Source organism: Mesoplodon mirus, assembly GCF_964341445.2.
Source record: "Mesoplodon mirus genome assembly, chromosome: 3".
Classification (NCBI taxonomy): Eukaryota; Metazoa; Chordata; class Mammalia; order Artiodactyla; family Ziphiidae; genus Mesoplodon; species Mesoplodon mirus.
The window spans coordinates 190,155,250-190,171,161 of NC_138978.1; positions in this window are offsets into that span (position 1 = coordinate 190,155,250).

Sequence of the window (15,912 nt, forward strand, 5' to 3'; positions counted from 1 at the left end):
TTATCAAGTGGTATTTAATGAGCATACCAATTCTGTAAATTAAGTGACTTTAAATTACATGTTTTATACTAGACAACTACTAGAGACAGGGATAAAAAGTCTATTTATTTGCACATTTCTGTTTCAGAATTTTCAACACGTTTCCTTGTAGACTCTAGGTTCTTTTTTTTTTTAAGTTGTTTGTTCAAAAATGAGGTAACTGCATTTTGCAGTGCTCTGAAATATTTGAAAAAAAAATTGTGTTCTTGATGGAGATTAAGAAGATAGATTTGAGAGGTTTTTTGACTTTTAGGAAATAGTTTGCAATCTGGGTTTACCATAGATTTCTGAAGTTCAGAGTTACTACAAGGGGCCTGTGAACTGATTATCTATGTGTACAAAGCCTTATATATAAAATAAATATGTACAATATCATACACTTATATGTGCCATTGTCAGAAACATATCTGTGTGTCATAAAGAAAAATGTGCATACTTATTTTAAACATTAGTAGAGTCACAGTAATTTTTGTTGTATTTCTCAATCCACAGATGCTGAAAGTATCACAACTAGCTTGTGTCGGATTCTATTGATATCATAAAAAAAATTTTGTGTTGAAAATACTTGGAAAACACCGTTTGGAAGGCTTGTTACTGAAGGGAAAATTATTTATATTTTCAATTCAGAGTATTTACCATTCATTTTAACTGTGACTTAGAAAATAATATGTCGTTATATTAAAAGAACCACTTTTTTTTTTTTTTTTTTTTTTTACAAGAAGTGAGGAGGTGAAGGACATGAATGGATTGTAGAGGCCAAAAAATCCGCTTCTTTCCACATTTACATTTTTATTAATGATCTGAACTCTAAAATTTAGGCATCAGAGAGACCTAGAAGAAAACTATTTGAACAACAAATATATGTGAACTCAAATCACATTTACCTTCAAAATTACGTATTATCATTGAACCAAACTCTCAACTATCAGGGTGATTTAATTTTCCCCTCATCCTGTTTTCTGGACTTTAGTTGTTATGAATGTATATGTGGTAGGCAGAACAATGGCCTTTCAAAGATATCCAGGCCCTGTTCTCCAGAACTTGTGGGTATACTATGTTACATAGCAAAGAGGAATTAAGATAACAGAAGGAATTAAAATTACTAGTCAACTGACCTCAAAATAGGGAGAGTAATATGGATTATCCAGGTGGGACCAATGTAATCACAAGGGTCCTCAAACACGAAAGGGAGGCAGAAAAGTCAGTGTTAAAGTGATACCATGGGAGAAAAACTCAACCAGACATTGCAGGTTTTGGAGGGGGACCATGAGCAGCTTCTAGAAGCTGAAAAAAGCAAGAAAATGTACTTATCCCTAGAGCTTCCAGAAAGGAAGCTGCTGACACTAATTTTAAGCAGTGAGACACATCCTGGACTTCTGACCTCCAGAACTGTAAGAGAATAAATTTGTATTGATTTAAGCCACTATGTTTGTGGTAATTTGGTACAGCAGCAATAGGAAACTGAGTTTGCTAAGGTGTATGCACTTGATGACTATGTAAATTTTCATGAACACCGAAAGAATTCAAGTGAAGTAACGATGAATTAGGTTAGCCCTTTCCCAACATAACTGCTGAAGTAAAACGACTTTTCCTGTGGAGCTAAACATGATATAATGGGAAGAGATTCCTGCTTTTCCTCAGGAGAGAACATTTGCTCCAGCAGGAATGAGGCAGAAATCTGGACAGGCGCATCAGACCGATGGTGGTGAGCAAAGCACTGGGACAAGAGGGTTCAGTCCAGGCCATTTCAGGACCACCTGGTCTCTAACTTGCTCATCGCAGCACTGATTCTGCAGAGGTGGGCAGAGCAACTAATGACACCACATGACTCATGAGCAAGTGTGAGTAACCCATAGGAGATTTGGGGACTCTGTGGGAGAAGAAACCCTGGGGGATGGTGTAATGTTAGAAAGGAAATGAAGAATTTATTCTGGGAAAGGCAGTAGAAGCTCTAAGCAAATATAATTTGGCTATTAAAAAGACCCAGTCACAGATATAGAAAACAAACTTATGGTTACTGGGGGATAAGGGGAGGAGGGGTAAATCGGGAGACTGGGATTGACATGTACGCACTACTATATATAAAATAGATAACTAATAAGGACCTACTGTATAGCACAGGGAACTCTATTCAATACTCTGTAATGGCCTATACGGGAAAAGAATCTAACAAAAGAGTGGATATATGTATATGTATAACTGATTCACTTTGCTGGACACCTGAAACTAACACAACATTGTACATCAACTATACTACAATAAAAAATTTTTAAATAATTTTTAAACAAATCCACACACTCAAGGTTAGACAAAAAAATATACACACTCAAGGGCTAGTCATTTGATCTACATTTGAATTTGTCTCTCTTAATGGATTAATCAAGGAGGACAAAACCACAAAAGAAACCCCTGTTGTGAAAAAAAGAGCCAGCTCAGAGGGAGGTTAGCTGGTCACTCAGAAAGAGAACCTCTCAGGGTGACAGGGAAACTTTAGCCTCAGGTCTGATACCCATTTTGCCAGAAGCCCAAGTCTGACAGTACAGTCCCAGTAGGTCGGACCCTAGAGGAGGGACTTTTACAATCAAACTTAAAAGAGACTGATAATAAAACAGGAATACAGCTTATGTGCTCAAAACCAGGGCACTTCCTCCCTGTGTCTTCCGTCAAGAGCACCTCATTCTCAGTGTCAAGGCAACCGAGGTGCTTAAGAGCCCGAGTTTGCGAGATGGGCAAAGAAAAAGAGCAAAGGCTTTAGAAGGCCTGAAAGAATACTTTATCCGGTCAATGAAAAAGCCTGATGAACCATCCTTGTTCAAAAACCTAACTTTCCAGTGAGCTGAACACTAATGTCACTTGAAATACTATTTCTCTCAGTTTCTTGGACTTGGACAAAGCTGGAAGAAAAATGTCAAATGCTGGTATTTAAATCATGTTTATGAACTTCACGTGAACCATATTTAAACACGTTACGAAAAAGTGACTGAAAATACAAGATACATAATTTATGTATTATACGTATTATTTCTAGTTTTATTTCTATCCTAAGGTTAAAACCTGGTCACCTAGAATTTAAGGGTCTCCTTCCTTCATTAGGAATCCAATAAGCAGTATCTTAAACTGGATTTCTGAAGACAGTCTCTCTCACTTTCTCTGTCGACCCCTAGATACAGAGGTATTTTGTTTATATTAGTTTCCTTCACAATTATTTCCATCAACACTAGATCCTAGACATACCTCAATTTAGCATCTGTATTCCAGTATTTAACAAAATAAACCAAACCAACCACCTTTTTTGACCGACGCTCATGGAATATGGGTATGAATGCTGCTGGATTCAAAGAGCAGAGTACAACTATGACCAAAGAAGGTTTTCACTGAGACTGTTTCTCAGAGGTCATTTCTTTCACACAGTTGCGAGCAATGATGAGATCCTCATCGCAGAAGTAAACGCGGGTCAGAGGTAATCACTGCTAAACATCAGCTTGGTCAGTCAAGACCACAAAAGAAATGTAAACACATTACCCAAATAGTGGCTGCCATTACCTTTCAAAAGAGAGTGGTGTGTGTGGTGAGTCTGGCCTCCAGCCGCTGGGCCCGACGCTGACGCCCCTGCTCGCACTCCCGCCTCAGAGAGCCTACTGACCCCACGTCGACCCCGACGCCGCCTACGTTGACCCCACGTCGACCCCGACGCCGCCTACGTTGATGCCGCCGCCTACGTTGACCCCACGTCGACCCCGACGCCGACTCGCCTCCCGCAGCACCGTCGCCCAGGCGCCGTGTCTCAGAGTAAGCCGCTCGCACTGCAGGAGGAGAGGTTGCGTGGCTCTTGGGTGGAATTACACTTGGGCAATAATGGGAACAACAGCGTTGTTCCACACTCTGTTTCTGTTTATAATGGCGACGTGGAAGAAATACTGCTGGGTATGCAGCATGAGTCTGGATGGAGTAGCCAGCAGTAGCCATTTCATAATATGAAAACATGCTTTTTTTGTTTACCCATGTCTTCACTTGAAAAACCTTGCTGACAACCTGCTCATTACCAAAGCAGACTATGCCAATATGATACAATGTGGTCTTTACCCGCCAAGAGCTTTTATTCTGTAGAGGAGAAAGGCACATGCAACTTCTCACACAAGGAGACAATGGGATATTCTAATTGAAGTTTTTCCAGTGTCCTTGTTTTGACGTCCTCACTTGGCTTTGGGCTTCACTAAGTATCCCTGCTCATAGAGTCTGTATTTTAGTTCTTTCAGCTATAATCCACTTTTATTGTACCTGAGCTCTGTCGATGTGGTGGTAAGGTAGGGGGGAAGAAGAACATTCTATGATCTTCTGATTAAATCTCAATCATTTGATGTGCCTGTGTCTCGGAGGTATGACCTTCGTAAGTGTTAATCCAGCCTTTTTACCTTTAGCCTCCTATGCCTTTCTCTGGCTGCAACATTCCCAAATCGATTTCTTTGAAGCCCTGATTCTAGATGCCTGTTTTTCCACCCCTTAAGTGAGACAGGAAGGCTGAAGTGAGTTCTCTTCCTTCATCTGGATAAAGTTTAAGAATTGGGCGAAGTCCTTTCTACCGGAAAGTAGACCTCTGATATGGAAAAGGCTCTGAACATGTTTCTAAATGGTTACTCTTCCCTTCCCCCTGCCAGAGCCAAGAGGGGATCTTTCTTGGACTTTCACCATAGACACGTGATGGGGTTCCTGGAAGGAAAGCCCATAAAAATGTGGGGTCTCTCTAAGGTTGTGGTTCCCAGCAGTTTTTCACCCTCACACTAGTCTCCACTCAACCTCCAAGAATTCACCAAAATTACCACTTAAGTGTTACTACCAGTTTATGGTTCCAACAGCTTCTATTGCTGTATCTCTCTGGGTGCATTTATCTCTCTAGATGTTGGGTTGCTGGTTTACCCTGTAACCTAGTTCTCTGATGGGTCCAAGATGTCATTGTCCAGTTTTTTCTTATCGTAAAGATGGGAGTTATGACTTCCAAGCTCTTTACATGTTTGGTCTGAAACTAGAAGCCACAATTCATTTTTGATGTATAATATTGAATACATGCATTACCACTGTGATACAATTTCTAACATTCCTATTTAGGGATGATCTGCAAGAAAAATATCCTAGATCCTTATTTCCACCCTTTGAAAATGTAACAAAGTGACAAAAATTTGTAAAACACATCTAGGGCAAAACTTAAATATATAGAGAGACTTTAACTTTTAATTTAAAAATTAGACACAATATTAATAAAATCCTCTAAATATACAAACAATGCCCCATGCCCCCCAACACAGTACCAGACAAATTAATTTAAACAATAACATAGAAAAAAAGAATAAACAAGAGGAACCAAGAAAACCATGTAAAAAGGGAAGAAGACTAAGTCTATAAAATATTTAACATACTGTAAAAATATAATAAAATGCACAGTTTAAAAAAATATGATTGCTGCACTTTTCGATAGGCCAATTAGGACAAAATCCAACGTTTAGAGATAGACTTAAATCTTAGAGAAATTTAATATACTAGAAGATTAGCATCTCAAATCAGTGGGGAAAAGATGGCATTTTTAAAGCAGTTATGTTGGGACAGATGTTTAACCATTACAAAAAAGATAAATGTACATTCTCACCTTGCTACTTAAAGATGATAAATTCCAAATGCCCCAAAGATTTAAATATTAAAAATGAAACTATGCCAGTGTTAACAGGAACCATGAGTAAATTTCATTAAAACCTGAGAGAGGGGCTTCCCTGGTGGCACAGTGGTTGAGAGTCCGCCTGCCGATGCAGGGGACACAGGTTCATGCCCCGGTCCGGGAAGATCCCACATGCCGCGGAGCGGCTGGGCCTGTGAGCCATGGCAGCTAAGCCTGCACGTCCGGAGCCTGTGCTCCGCAGCGGGAGAGGCCTCAGCAGTGAGAGGCCTGCGTACCGCAAAAAAACAAACAAACAAAAATCAACAACGAAAGAGAACAAATAAGTATACACAAAATATCATAGGTGCTAGGGGAACAACTCATTACTATAAAACAACTTAGAGTAATAATAGAGGGAAAACTAAGTATTGGTCAGGTGACTTCAAATGACTTGTATTTTGGAATAACCAAAAAGTCCTGATCAATAAGGAAATGTTATTCTTTACAGAAAAATTACATGGAAATTAAGTGGAAGGAATTATAGAATTAGAAAACATCATTTTGTACTGCTGCTTAAATGACAGGTTTGGGCAATGATAATGAATATATACTACAGACATTTGGTGAATAATGGATAAGGAACTGAATATTTACATGGTATCAATGTATCCCAAGCTCATCACTGGGGAAAAAACACAATGATACAATGTAGGAGTCATTTTGTTACCACCTGAACCCACTGAACTATCTTAGGATACAGCCAGTAGACACAAATCCATATGTGACCCATTTATTTCAACTAGTAAATAACATGAAAAATTGGGGGGGGGCAGAACATAATATTGTTTTATACTATATAAGTGGTTTAAGAGGCATAACTAACAATTGCAACGTGTGGACATATTTTTGGATGCTGATTAGAACAAACCATACAAAGACATTTTTGAGCAACAAAAGAAATTTGAATATGGACTGGGTTTAGTAAAGATATCAAGGTATTTTTTAGGTATGATAATGGCATTGTGGTTATCTAGAAACTATTCTTTATAAAGACATGCTGAAATATTTAAAAGGGAAATATTAATGCCTGGGATTTGATTTAAAATGTTTAATCAAATTTCAAAAATAAAGACAAAAAGGATAAAGAAAGTGTGGCAAAACAGTGTTACTTTTAAAACTGAGTGTTAAAGGTATGGGGACTTATTATGATATTCTATCTACCTTCAAACTACAGTGAAAATTGTATATTTTCCAAAGTTTTTAAAAAAGTTTTTTGGGGGGGACAAAATCCATCCCAGTAATTTAAAATTTTCTTTTTGTTGATACCTAACAATTTTTTTGCTTCTCATAGTGATATTTGAGAAATTAAGTGCATTTTATCTCTTAAAAAGCCTGCAACTAATTTGAATGACAAAAGCCAGAACAATTGAACAGCGAAATAAATACTGTGGTACTAGATTGTAACTCAAAATTTAAATACACCCAAGTCCATACTGATAAATTACTGGATAAATAGAAGGAAAGAGATAACTCTTCCTTACAAAAGAATTAAAAAGAATTTATATATATACTTCCTCCTCCTCAATTGTGGGCTGAACTTAGTGAGTTGCTTCCCAAGAATAGCACATGAAAAGGTTAGAGAAAGAACTTTTCAGTGGAGAAAGCTGGCAAACTCTACCTTAGCCAGGAGATCAGGTCAGCACCACCAATGGTAAGTCATGGTGATAGTGCGTTCCCACTGATGTGATGTGATTCACTTCTTTGGTACCGTCTCCCAAATCCATAACCTCAGTCAAGTCATGATAAAAACATCAGACAAACCCAAACTGAGAGACATTTTACGAAATACCTGATCAGTTCTCCTCAAAACTGCCAAGGTCATGAAAAACAGGGAAAGACCAAGACACTGTCATGGACAGAGGCAACAAATGAGATACGATTAGGAAATGCCACGTAGAATTCATGACTGGGTCCTGGGACAGAAAAATGGCATTAGCAGAAAGAATAGAAATCCAAATAAAGTCTAGTTTAGTTCACAGTGATGGACTAATGCTGACTTCTTAGTTTTGACAAATGCACAAGGATTATGTAAGATGTTAGCAATGGTGACAGCTAGGAAAAGAGTATGTGACAACTCCTGTATTATCTTTGTAACATTTCTATAAATCTATAATCCTTCCAAAATAAAAACTTATTAAAATAAATTTCTGATCAAATTAAAAAACTTAACAATATATTATTTGAGTCCTAGCAAAAATAGCAATTAGGCATTAGAAAAGAGGCCTTTACAGGACTGCAGGTGGGGAAGGACACCATTGAACTGCATAATACTAGAGAAAGTGGGAGAATTGTCCTGGAACTAAAGCCTGGAAGAGAGGCAGGCTAATGGGAGCTTTTATCCACTTGCAGATTAAAGCCTCTGTGGGAGAGGAAAAGGAACCTTGTAGGAGTCAAGTCATAACTAAAGAGAGGGACGCTATACATAGAACATAAGCAGAGCATTTTCCCAGCTCAAAGCTTTTAGCCACTCACAGATGAGCTTGGGGAAGGCCTGGGAGTTATAAAAACCAGATTCCAGTTTCAGCTCTGCCAGTGATATGCTGACAGTGAACAAGTCATGTAATTTTTCTCATTCTTGATTCTTTCAACTATGGGTTGAAATTCATCCACAGCTTTGAGTCTATGAATTTATAAAGGCAAGTTTTTTAATCCCTTTGGATATTTGAATGAAGCTTTATATTTGACAATGACATAAAAATTAAAATATATTGCAATATGAGAGGGATATAAAAATAGTTTTGGTCAGCATATAAAGCTCTAAATTCTCATTTTGGCAAGTCCTTGGTTATGGCAGGAGGTAATTTATCGTACAATTACAATGTATGTAGGTTTGACCATAGAGAGTCATGCCTTTAATTCCTGAAGTATTCATCATACTTGCTATAATATTACCCGCAAGTATCATTCAGAAGCAGAGGAACCAGTTGGACTGCACCGTGAATGTGCAGTCAGCAAGGTCCAGATGTTGAGAAAAACTACAGCCCAGTTTTTCAATAGATGAATTGTAAGGAAAGAAGAGGATTGATGAGGGACTTATTAAAAGAGACTTAAAAGGCATATTAAGTTTAAAAAGGGAATGGATAAATATAAAAGCATGAATATCTGGGTTATAAAACTAAAAATGAAGTGATCATTATGAACTTCAGGATAATAGTTACTCATGGGGAGACAGAGAATTTGTAATTGTGGTGGGACACATGGATGGGGCTTCTAGGTGACAGGCAAAGTACTATTTTTTGACCTGAGTAGTAGTTCCAAGGGTGTTAGCATTTTAATAATTCTTTACAGTATACATTTGTTTTGTGTAGTTTTCACACTTTATTTTATTACAATATGTAATAAATTCTTCATGTGTTGCTGGCAGAATGCTGTGTGCTCCATTTACAAAAATGAATAAGAAACTTTTCCTATAATCAAAGGCTAGAATCAAGTAGGAAAAAAAAGGTGACAAAATGAGCAACAGAAGCTTGCAATTCTTATTATGAAATTACATGTTAGATAGAGTGAAGTCCAATGGATGGGGTGTAGTTTTGCCTAGTTAAGTTATAAGTGTTTTTGAAGGAGAGATAATGCAACGCTTAGGCTTAATATTTAAAGGTTAATCACTGTTTTCAAATGGACAAGAGGATGGAGCCATCTAGAAAGAAGGGGCTGATTATTTTACTAAAACATATTTTTTAACAGGTAAAATCATGACTCATACAAATGTAAAATAAATATGTATCTAAGATTTTATTTAACTCACTAGTTAATGAAGGAATTAGTAAGATGTTGTAGGTGGTTCACAAAAGAATTCAAGATGCACACACATATTGGTCATCGGGAATGCTAAAATGACTTTACAAATAGATAAAAGTTCATCAGTATCCATAGGGCAGTAATCAAATGCATCTCCACTGGGCTAATCTGTGTTTATGTGAACCAGAAGCATGGGCATTACTATTGGTGTTCAACAATTTATAGAACTGTCAAATACCTCAAAGACAACGAGAAGGGAAGATAACTCCAAAGGGTGAACTAGACAGAAGGGATGGGGTGAGAAAAGAGGCTGAAAAGGTGGACAGGGGCCATATCATGAAGCTGAGTGAAGCCTTTTAGTTTGTATGGCACTAGGGAATAAGCAGAGACAATTCTGAGTGGCCCTGGGGGTCATTTTCTCTTCTTCTCCTGTAGCTTAGGAATAATTTAGTATAGCAGTTGTGAGTTAGATCAGTGGAGAAGTAGTCAACTCTGGCATTTCCTTAACTAAGACTCTCCCATTGATACACAGATGCTATCTGTCCTCCTTTCCTTATAAATATTTTGAGTGACTGAGGGGAAGCTTTACTCTTGGCGCCCTTCTGTGAAATGTCCAGTGCAGCTATGCCCATGGCAGGCATGCTTTTACGTGGAAGAAGGCAAGTGTGGAAGGTTTTGTGTGCTTTGTTGCTTCTCTGCCTGTCAGTTTCCTCAATACACCAAATGTAATATTTTCACTGTGGAAATGTTAGGAATGTCAGTATCTTTTCCCCCTTTTGCATTAGAGGTAGTCAATGAATATGTTTTCCATTTAATTTTGTTTTACTGTTACAAGTAGCAGTAGTAATATTTTGATTTTCAAATTAACATAATCAGAATTTTGGAAGAACTAGTGTGAGCCAGTATTCACACTGTGTTGCTGTGTTGAAAAATAACCAAATTAGAAACTAACACACCATTGTAAAGCAATTATACTCCAATAAAGATGAAAAAAAATGAAAAAAAGAAGAAAAATAACCAAATTGCTCTGATTGAAAGCAGTTTGGGAAGAATTATGGAAAGAGAGACTTGAAGAGTTTTCTGGAATGTAAGTTCTTTGAGAGTTCCCTTACCTCATGCTGGTTATACAGTTTACTCTCAAAATGGCTGGTAAAATAGTACTGATTTTGACTACTTGATTGGTCATAGAACATGGGTGTTTCCTAGATAATATCAAACGCTCAGACTTTCAGGTAGAACTAATTAGGCAATTGGCCCTTTATTTGAAAAGACTTATTTGGCGTTATAGAGTTATATTGTTCATTCAATGCACAGTTGAATGAAACAGACCATTCTATCCCATCTTATTTCAATCTCCTTCGTTCCCCTACAATTTAGCAGCTGCAGCATTGGGCTGTAGTTCCCCCCAAAGCTGGGATCTCACTGCTTGCACCTTCACGGTGCAGTTAAACATGTTCCTCTATCCTCTGTCATTCCTGCAGATTGGCAACTGGGTCCAGAGACTGGATATCAGATTTGATCTCTTTGGAAAACTGTAAGAATATGGTATGGCTATAGGAAGCACATAATGTCTGCTTGTCTCTTTTTGTGATCTTAGCCACCGTTGAAGTTTAACACCTGTATCTAATTATTTGTTGGTTTAAAAAGCTGAGATTTTAATGATATTATTTCACTTTTATTTGTTTGTCAGAATATATCTTATTAAAGCAATACTTTCTCTCATTCACTCTTTGGTTTCCCATGGTAGAGTTAATAAGAAATATAGGATAACTGCTTAATTGTTCCCTTTGTTAACCAGTTTTCATTTTAATGTGTTAATTTCTATAATCCTCTGCAGGTAGGTAATTCTTTTAAAATATTGCTATGCACCCATAGATGAAAATAAGTTTGATATATTCAATCCACTCTCATTATTAAAGGTACTGAAAGTCTGATCGTCCCGTTGTGGTTAGTGGAAGACTAGTAACTTGGCCCTTGAATAATTTGAATTGACTCCATTAGTCTTTGATAGCTTCCCTTCTAACCGATATGGCAAGATTTGCTAGGCTCAGCTCGTGCATTTCCTGTCTCAGACCTCAGCAATCTCTCCACTAAACCTAGGTCACTTTTAGTGAGAAGTGACACTTCAAGACCACAATATGAGTCTCATCACTAAAGCATTAGTCATTGTATCTAGGTCTTAATAGTGGAAAGAGGTAGGGAATATTTATAAGTAGGAAAAATATACAGCCTAGCTCCATCCAACATAAAAGACTAGAAACAATAACCAACCCAGTAACAACTTCCCAAATTTATCCTGATACAATCAAACTTCAAGACTAAGGAGGTTTAAATTAAACGCTTCCTTATTGCATCTATATGTCCCTTATTCCACCCTAAAAATTCTGCTTCTCAAGGACACAGGAGATGATAAATAAGAATATCCACTAATTATTCATTTTGAAAATTATTCTCAGAATACTAATACTACCACCAATGTAATTATTGAAATTAAAGCTAGGAAAGCTTTCTTGAATCCTGGCTCATTCTAAAAGTATTAGAAAACTAATTTCATGTGAAAATAAACAACAGAAATGTATCAAACTCAAATTCCATGCAAAGTTATCATAAGAAAAGAAGAGAACAAGGAGCATAATCATATAAATGCACACATTCACAAAAGATAAGTATGAAACTGAGCCTCATTTTAGTAGGTCTTAATTTCTCCTAATGCCAAGGAAAAGACGACAAAGATTCCAACTATCAACTTTCTGTACTGAAGTTATAAAACAATAATATTAGGCTAGAAAATAAATGAGAGTGTAACGATTGGAATGGGTTGTTGAAACTAATAATATTTATAAAGTATCTGTTTCTTGAGAAACTTAAGAAAACTAATTGAAAAGCTATAAGTAATTCCATGAGCAATAATAGCAGTAATGGAATTCATTAAGGTAACAGGATATATGTGTGTGTGTGGGGGGGGTAAAAGACGGCCATGATCATGATGGTTTAACCGATATAACACATATAAGAAATATATAATACAACTGTTTTCAGACACTGAAAATAGGCAACATAGACATGTGATACTTAACAGAAGAGAGACAGATGAAGTGAGCTGTACAACTTCAACTGCCTTCTTTGAAGACTTCAGTGCAGGGAAGAAATGTAAGGCTCATTTAGAGACTGAGAAGTTTACAGGCGTACTCCTTAAACAGAGCAAAAAGTACTATTTTAGGTTGAGGAAATAGTGATCTGCATTCAGTGAGAGCAAGAGGGCTGAAATTTGCAAGACAAAGTACTAGAAAGAGCTCAAGAAATTTGTACGAGGGTACCTTTGAGTCTGGCTGAACGCCAAGCAGCTCTCATGCAGGATAAAACTCCACAAGCATTGACAGAGGATACCTACCGTAAGATACAAATTAATCTTCAGAGCTTACACAGGGCTACGGGACATTCAAGTACTTAACATCCAGCATAGCAAAGCTTTAATGAACACTCTGAGAATTCATTAGAAATTTAAGAATCTTTGTATCTTAGTAATTAAGGCTATTCTAGGCTCACCATAACAAAGTTTAAATAAAAGTCTTTATGGACAAACCTGATACTCAGATAACTGCCTGACCAACACCAACTCTATCGTCATTAAATGAAGACTAATAAAGTCCTGATATTTAACATCACAAAATTCAAAATGTTTAGCATCAATAAATAATTATTAGACATCTGAAAGAGTAGGAAAACGTGCTATTAGCTGGAGAAAAATTGGTATAAAAGCAGACCCAGAACCACAGTGAGGAATTTTCAAAAAAGGACTTCAATACAGGTATTTTAAATATGTTCCAAGTACTTCAAAGAAAAAGAACATAATAAAGAAAAAATGCAAACTATAAAAAGATGGAATTTCTGGAACTGAAATTTTTAAAATTACAGACTAAACCTAAAACAGATTAGGCATAGAGGAAGAAAAGATCAGTGAAATTTTCTATCAAGACATAGCAATGAAAAATATCTGAGGAACAGAGAGAAAAGAGGCTGAAAAAATTGGATAGTTCCTAAGTGACCAGGGGGACAATGTCAAGGGGTCAAACATACCTGTAATTGCAGTTTCTGAAAGAGAAAAACAAATAGAATCAACGCCTAAAAGTTTCCAAGTTTGATGAAAACTATAAAACCACACATCCAAGAAACTAAACAAATCCCAAGTAGAATGAATATCTTTCATATCATAATCAAATTTTTAAAAATCAGAGACAAAAAAAAAATCTGAAAAGTAGCGACAGAAAAAAAGACACATTAGAGCATAAGAACTATGATACAAATTAGCACTGACTTTCTCATCAGGAATAATGGACGCCAGAAGACAAAAATGCAACATCTTAAAAGCATTGGAAAAAAATAACAAAAAACCTCAACTGTAAACCTAGAATACTATCCTATGAGAATACTCTTCAAGCTAAAGGATAATTGTGCCCCAAAGAATGATTATCAGCTCAAGTCATCATGCAGCATCCACCCTGTTTTTCTTCTACTTCCACCTGTCTGCACGCACACAGAGTAAGCCCACACATCTTCCAATTCTCTTTCAGACCTTTGGACAGGTCTTTAATGTAATTTACTTGTGTCCATGTTTTCACAGTCTCTCTCTCCATAGTTCTATTCTCTCTCTCCATAGTTCTATCAGCCTGTGAAGAGCACATCTTACACACAATTTCAGCAAATCTTATGAAAAATAGTAAATTCCTGTCTCATACTCCTCTGAATATAGTAATTCAAACATAGTCTTAGGGACTAGAAGATGTCCTTGCTCTTCTGCCCTTGCCCTCATTCACCTTTACAAAACTAAGCCTCATATATATATGGTGAGTGCTAATAAATACTAGAGACTAAAGGACTTTGTGGTGGAAGCGTAATCTGCATTATCAACATCCATTTCCAGCTAGACTTGCCATAAAATGCCCTCCTGTACAATATTTTTAACAGTCAATTTTCAGCCAAGGTGAACTTAAAAATATGTTCAAAGTAAAACTTATAGAATCAGGGGCATATATATAAATATATACTAAATATTCTTTAATTTCATTTCTGCAAATGTTTTGAGCTCCTAGCTGGTATCCCTAAGAGGGATCCCTGTGAATCTTTAAGAATAACTATTTTCTTAAAATCAATAATTCAAAAAGATTGAAAATAAGTTTTCTTTTTGATTTGTTAACTTTTTTTTTAATATATACAATTTTAGAGGAATTAAAGCATTCACTACTGGAGATCAAAGACTTGGAAAGACTAAAGCACATGCTACTGGTGATCAAAGGCTCTGATAATTCCAGATCTTCTTTTCTACTGACCTCTTGGAATTTGTAAGAATAAATCACTTAGGGCCTCCCTGGTGGCGCAGTGGTTGAGAGTCCGCCTGCCGATGCAGGGGATACGGGTTCGTGCCCCGGTCTGGGAGGATCCCATATGCCGCGGAGCGGCTGGGCCCGTGAGCCATGGCCGCTGAGCCTGCGCATCCGGAGCCTGCGCGTCCGGAGCCTGTGCTCCGCAACGGGAGAGGCCACAGCAGTGAGAGGCCCGCATACGCAAAAAGAAAAAAAAAAAAAAAAAAAAAAGAATAAATCACTTAATATCTATCATCCCTGCCTTTTTTTTAAAAAATGTGAATTATGGTCTAGATCAGCATTTCTTAGATATTTGGGTTTCATGAAAAAAAGAAAGTGGAAGCCGAATCAACTTTGAGTTGCCATTTCTTTTTTAGTAAGAACAAAATAAACTACCGTCTCTAGTTACAATATTTCATTAAAAACATTTTAACATTAAAAAAGACAAAAGGGCAAATTCAGAATAAGTGCTTCATATTAAAAATAGATACAGTTTAAGGGAAAAATTACATATGATCTTTTATTCCCATTTTCATCATGGACTGGTGAAAATTTTATAGATGTCTAAAGTCATTCCATGGACCCATGCTTAAAAATCATTGAATTAAATGCTTCTTACTGTCCCCTTCAACTGTGAAACTCTATGATCTATCTTCTTATTTTGATACAATATGTTAAGCAAACGTGATTAACATTACATAGCATTATGTCAGTTAAATGTAATTTACCTAATTCAATGTATTTAAATAAGTAAAAATACTTAATTTTAAGAACAAGGGAAAATATGATTGGTGTAGCACTTTGCCACACACATTTTAACGCGTACTACACACGTTAAAGACCTTTTTAAAAAGTTCCTGTGGGAAATGACATTGTCATTTGGGTCTAGCATTATTCTGGTTGCACAAACTAGAAAGAGAAGTTGCACTGTGGTAATACTAGTCTTTATCTCAGAGACCAAGAGTCATTTTGCAAATGTGTAGTATCATTTCCCTAAACAACTCCGGACTGAATTGTACTTTAGTTCCTCAGTTCTATATTTTTGCAGAGGCAGAAACACAAGCTCTTGAT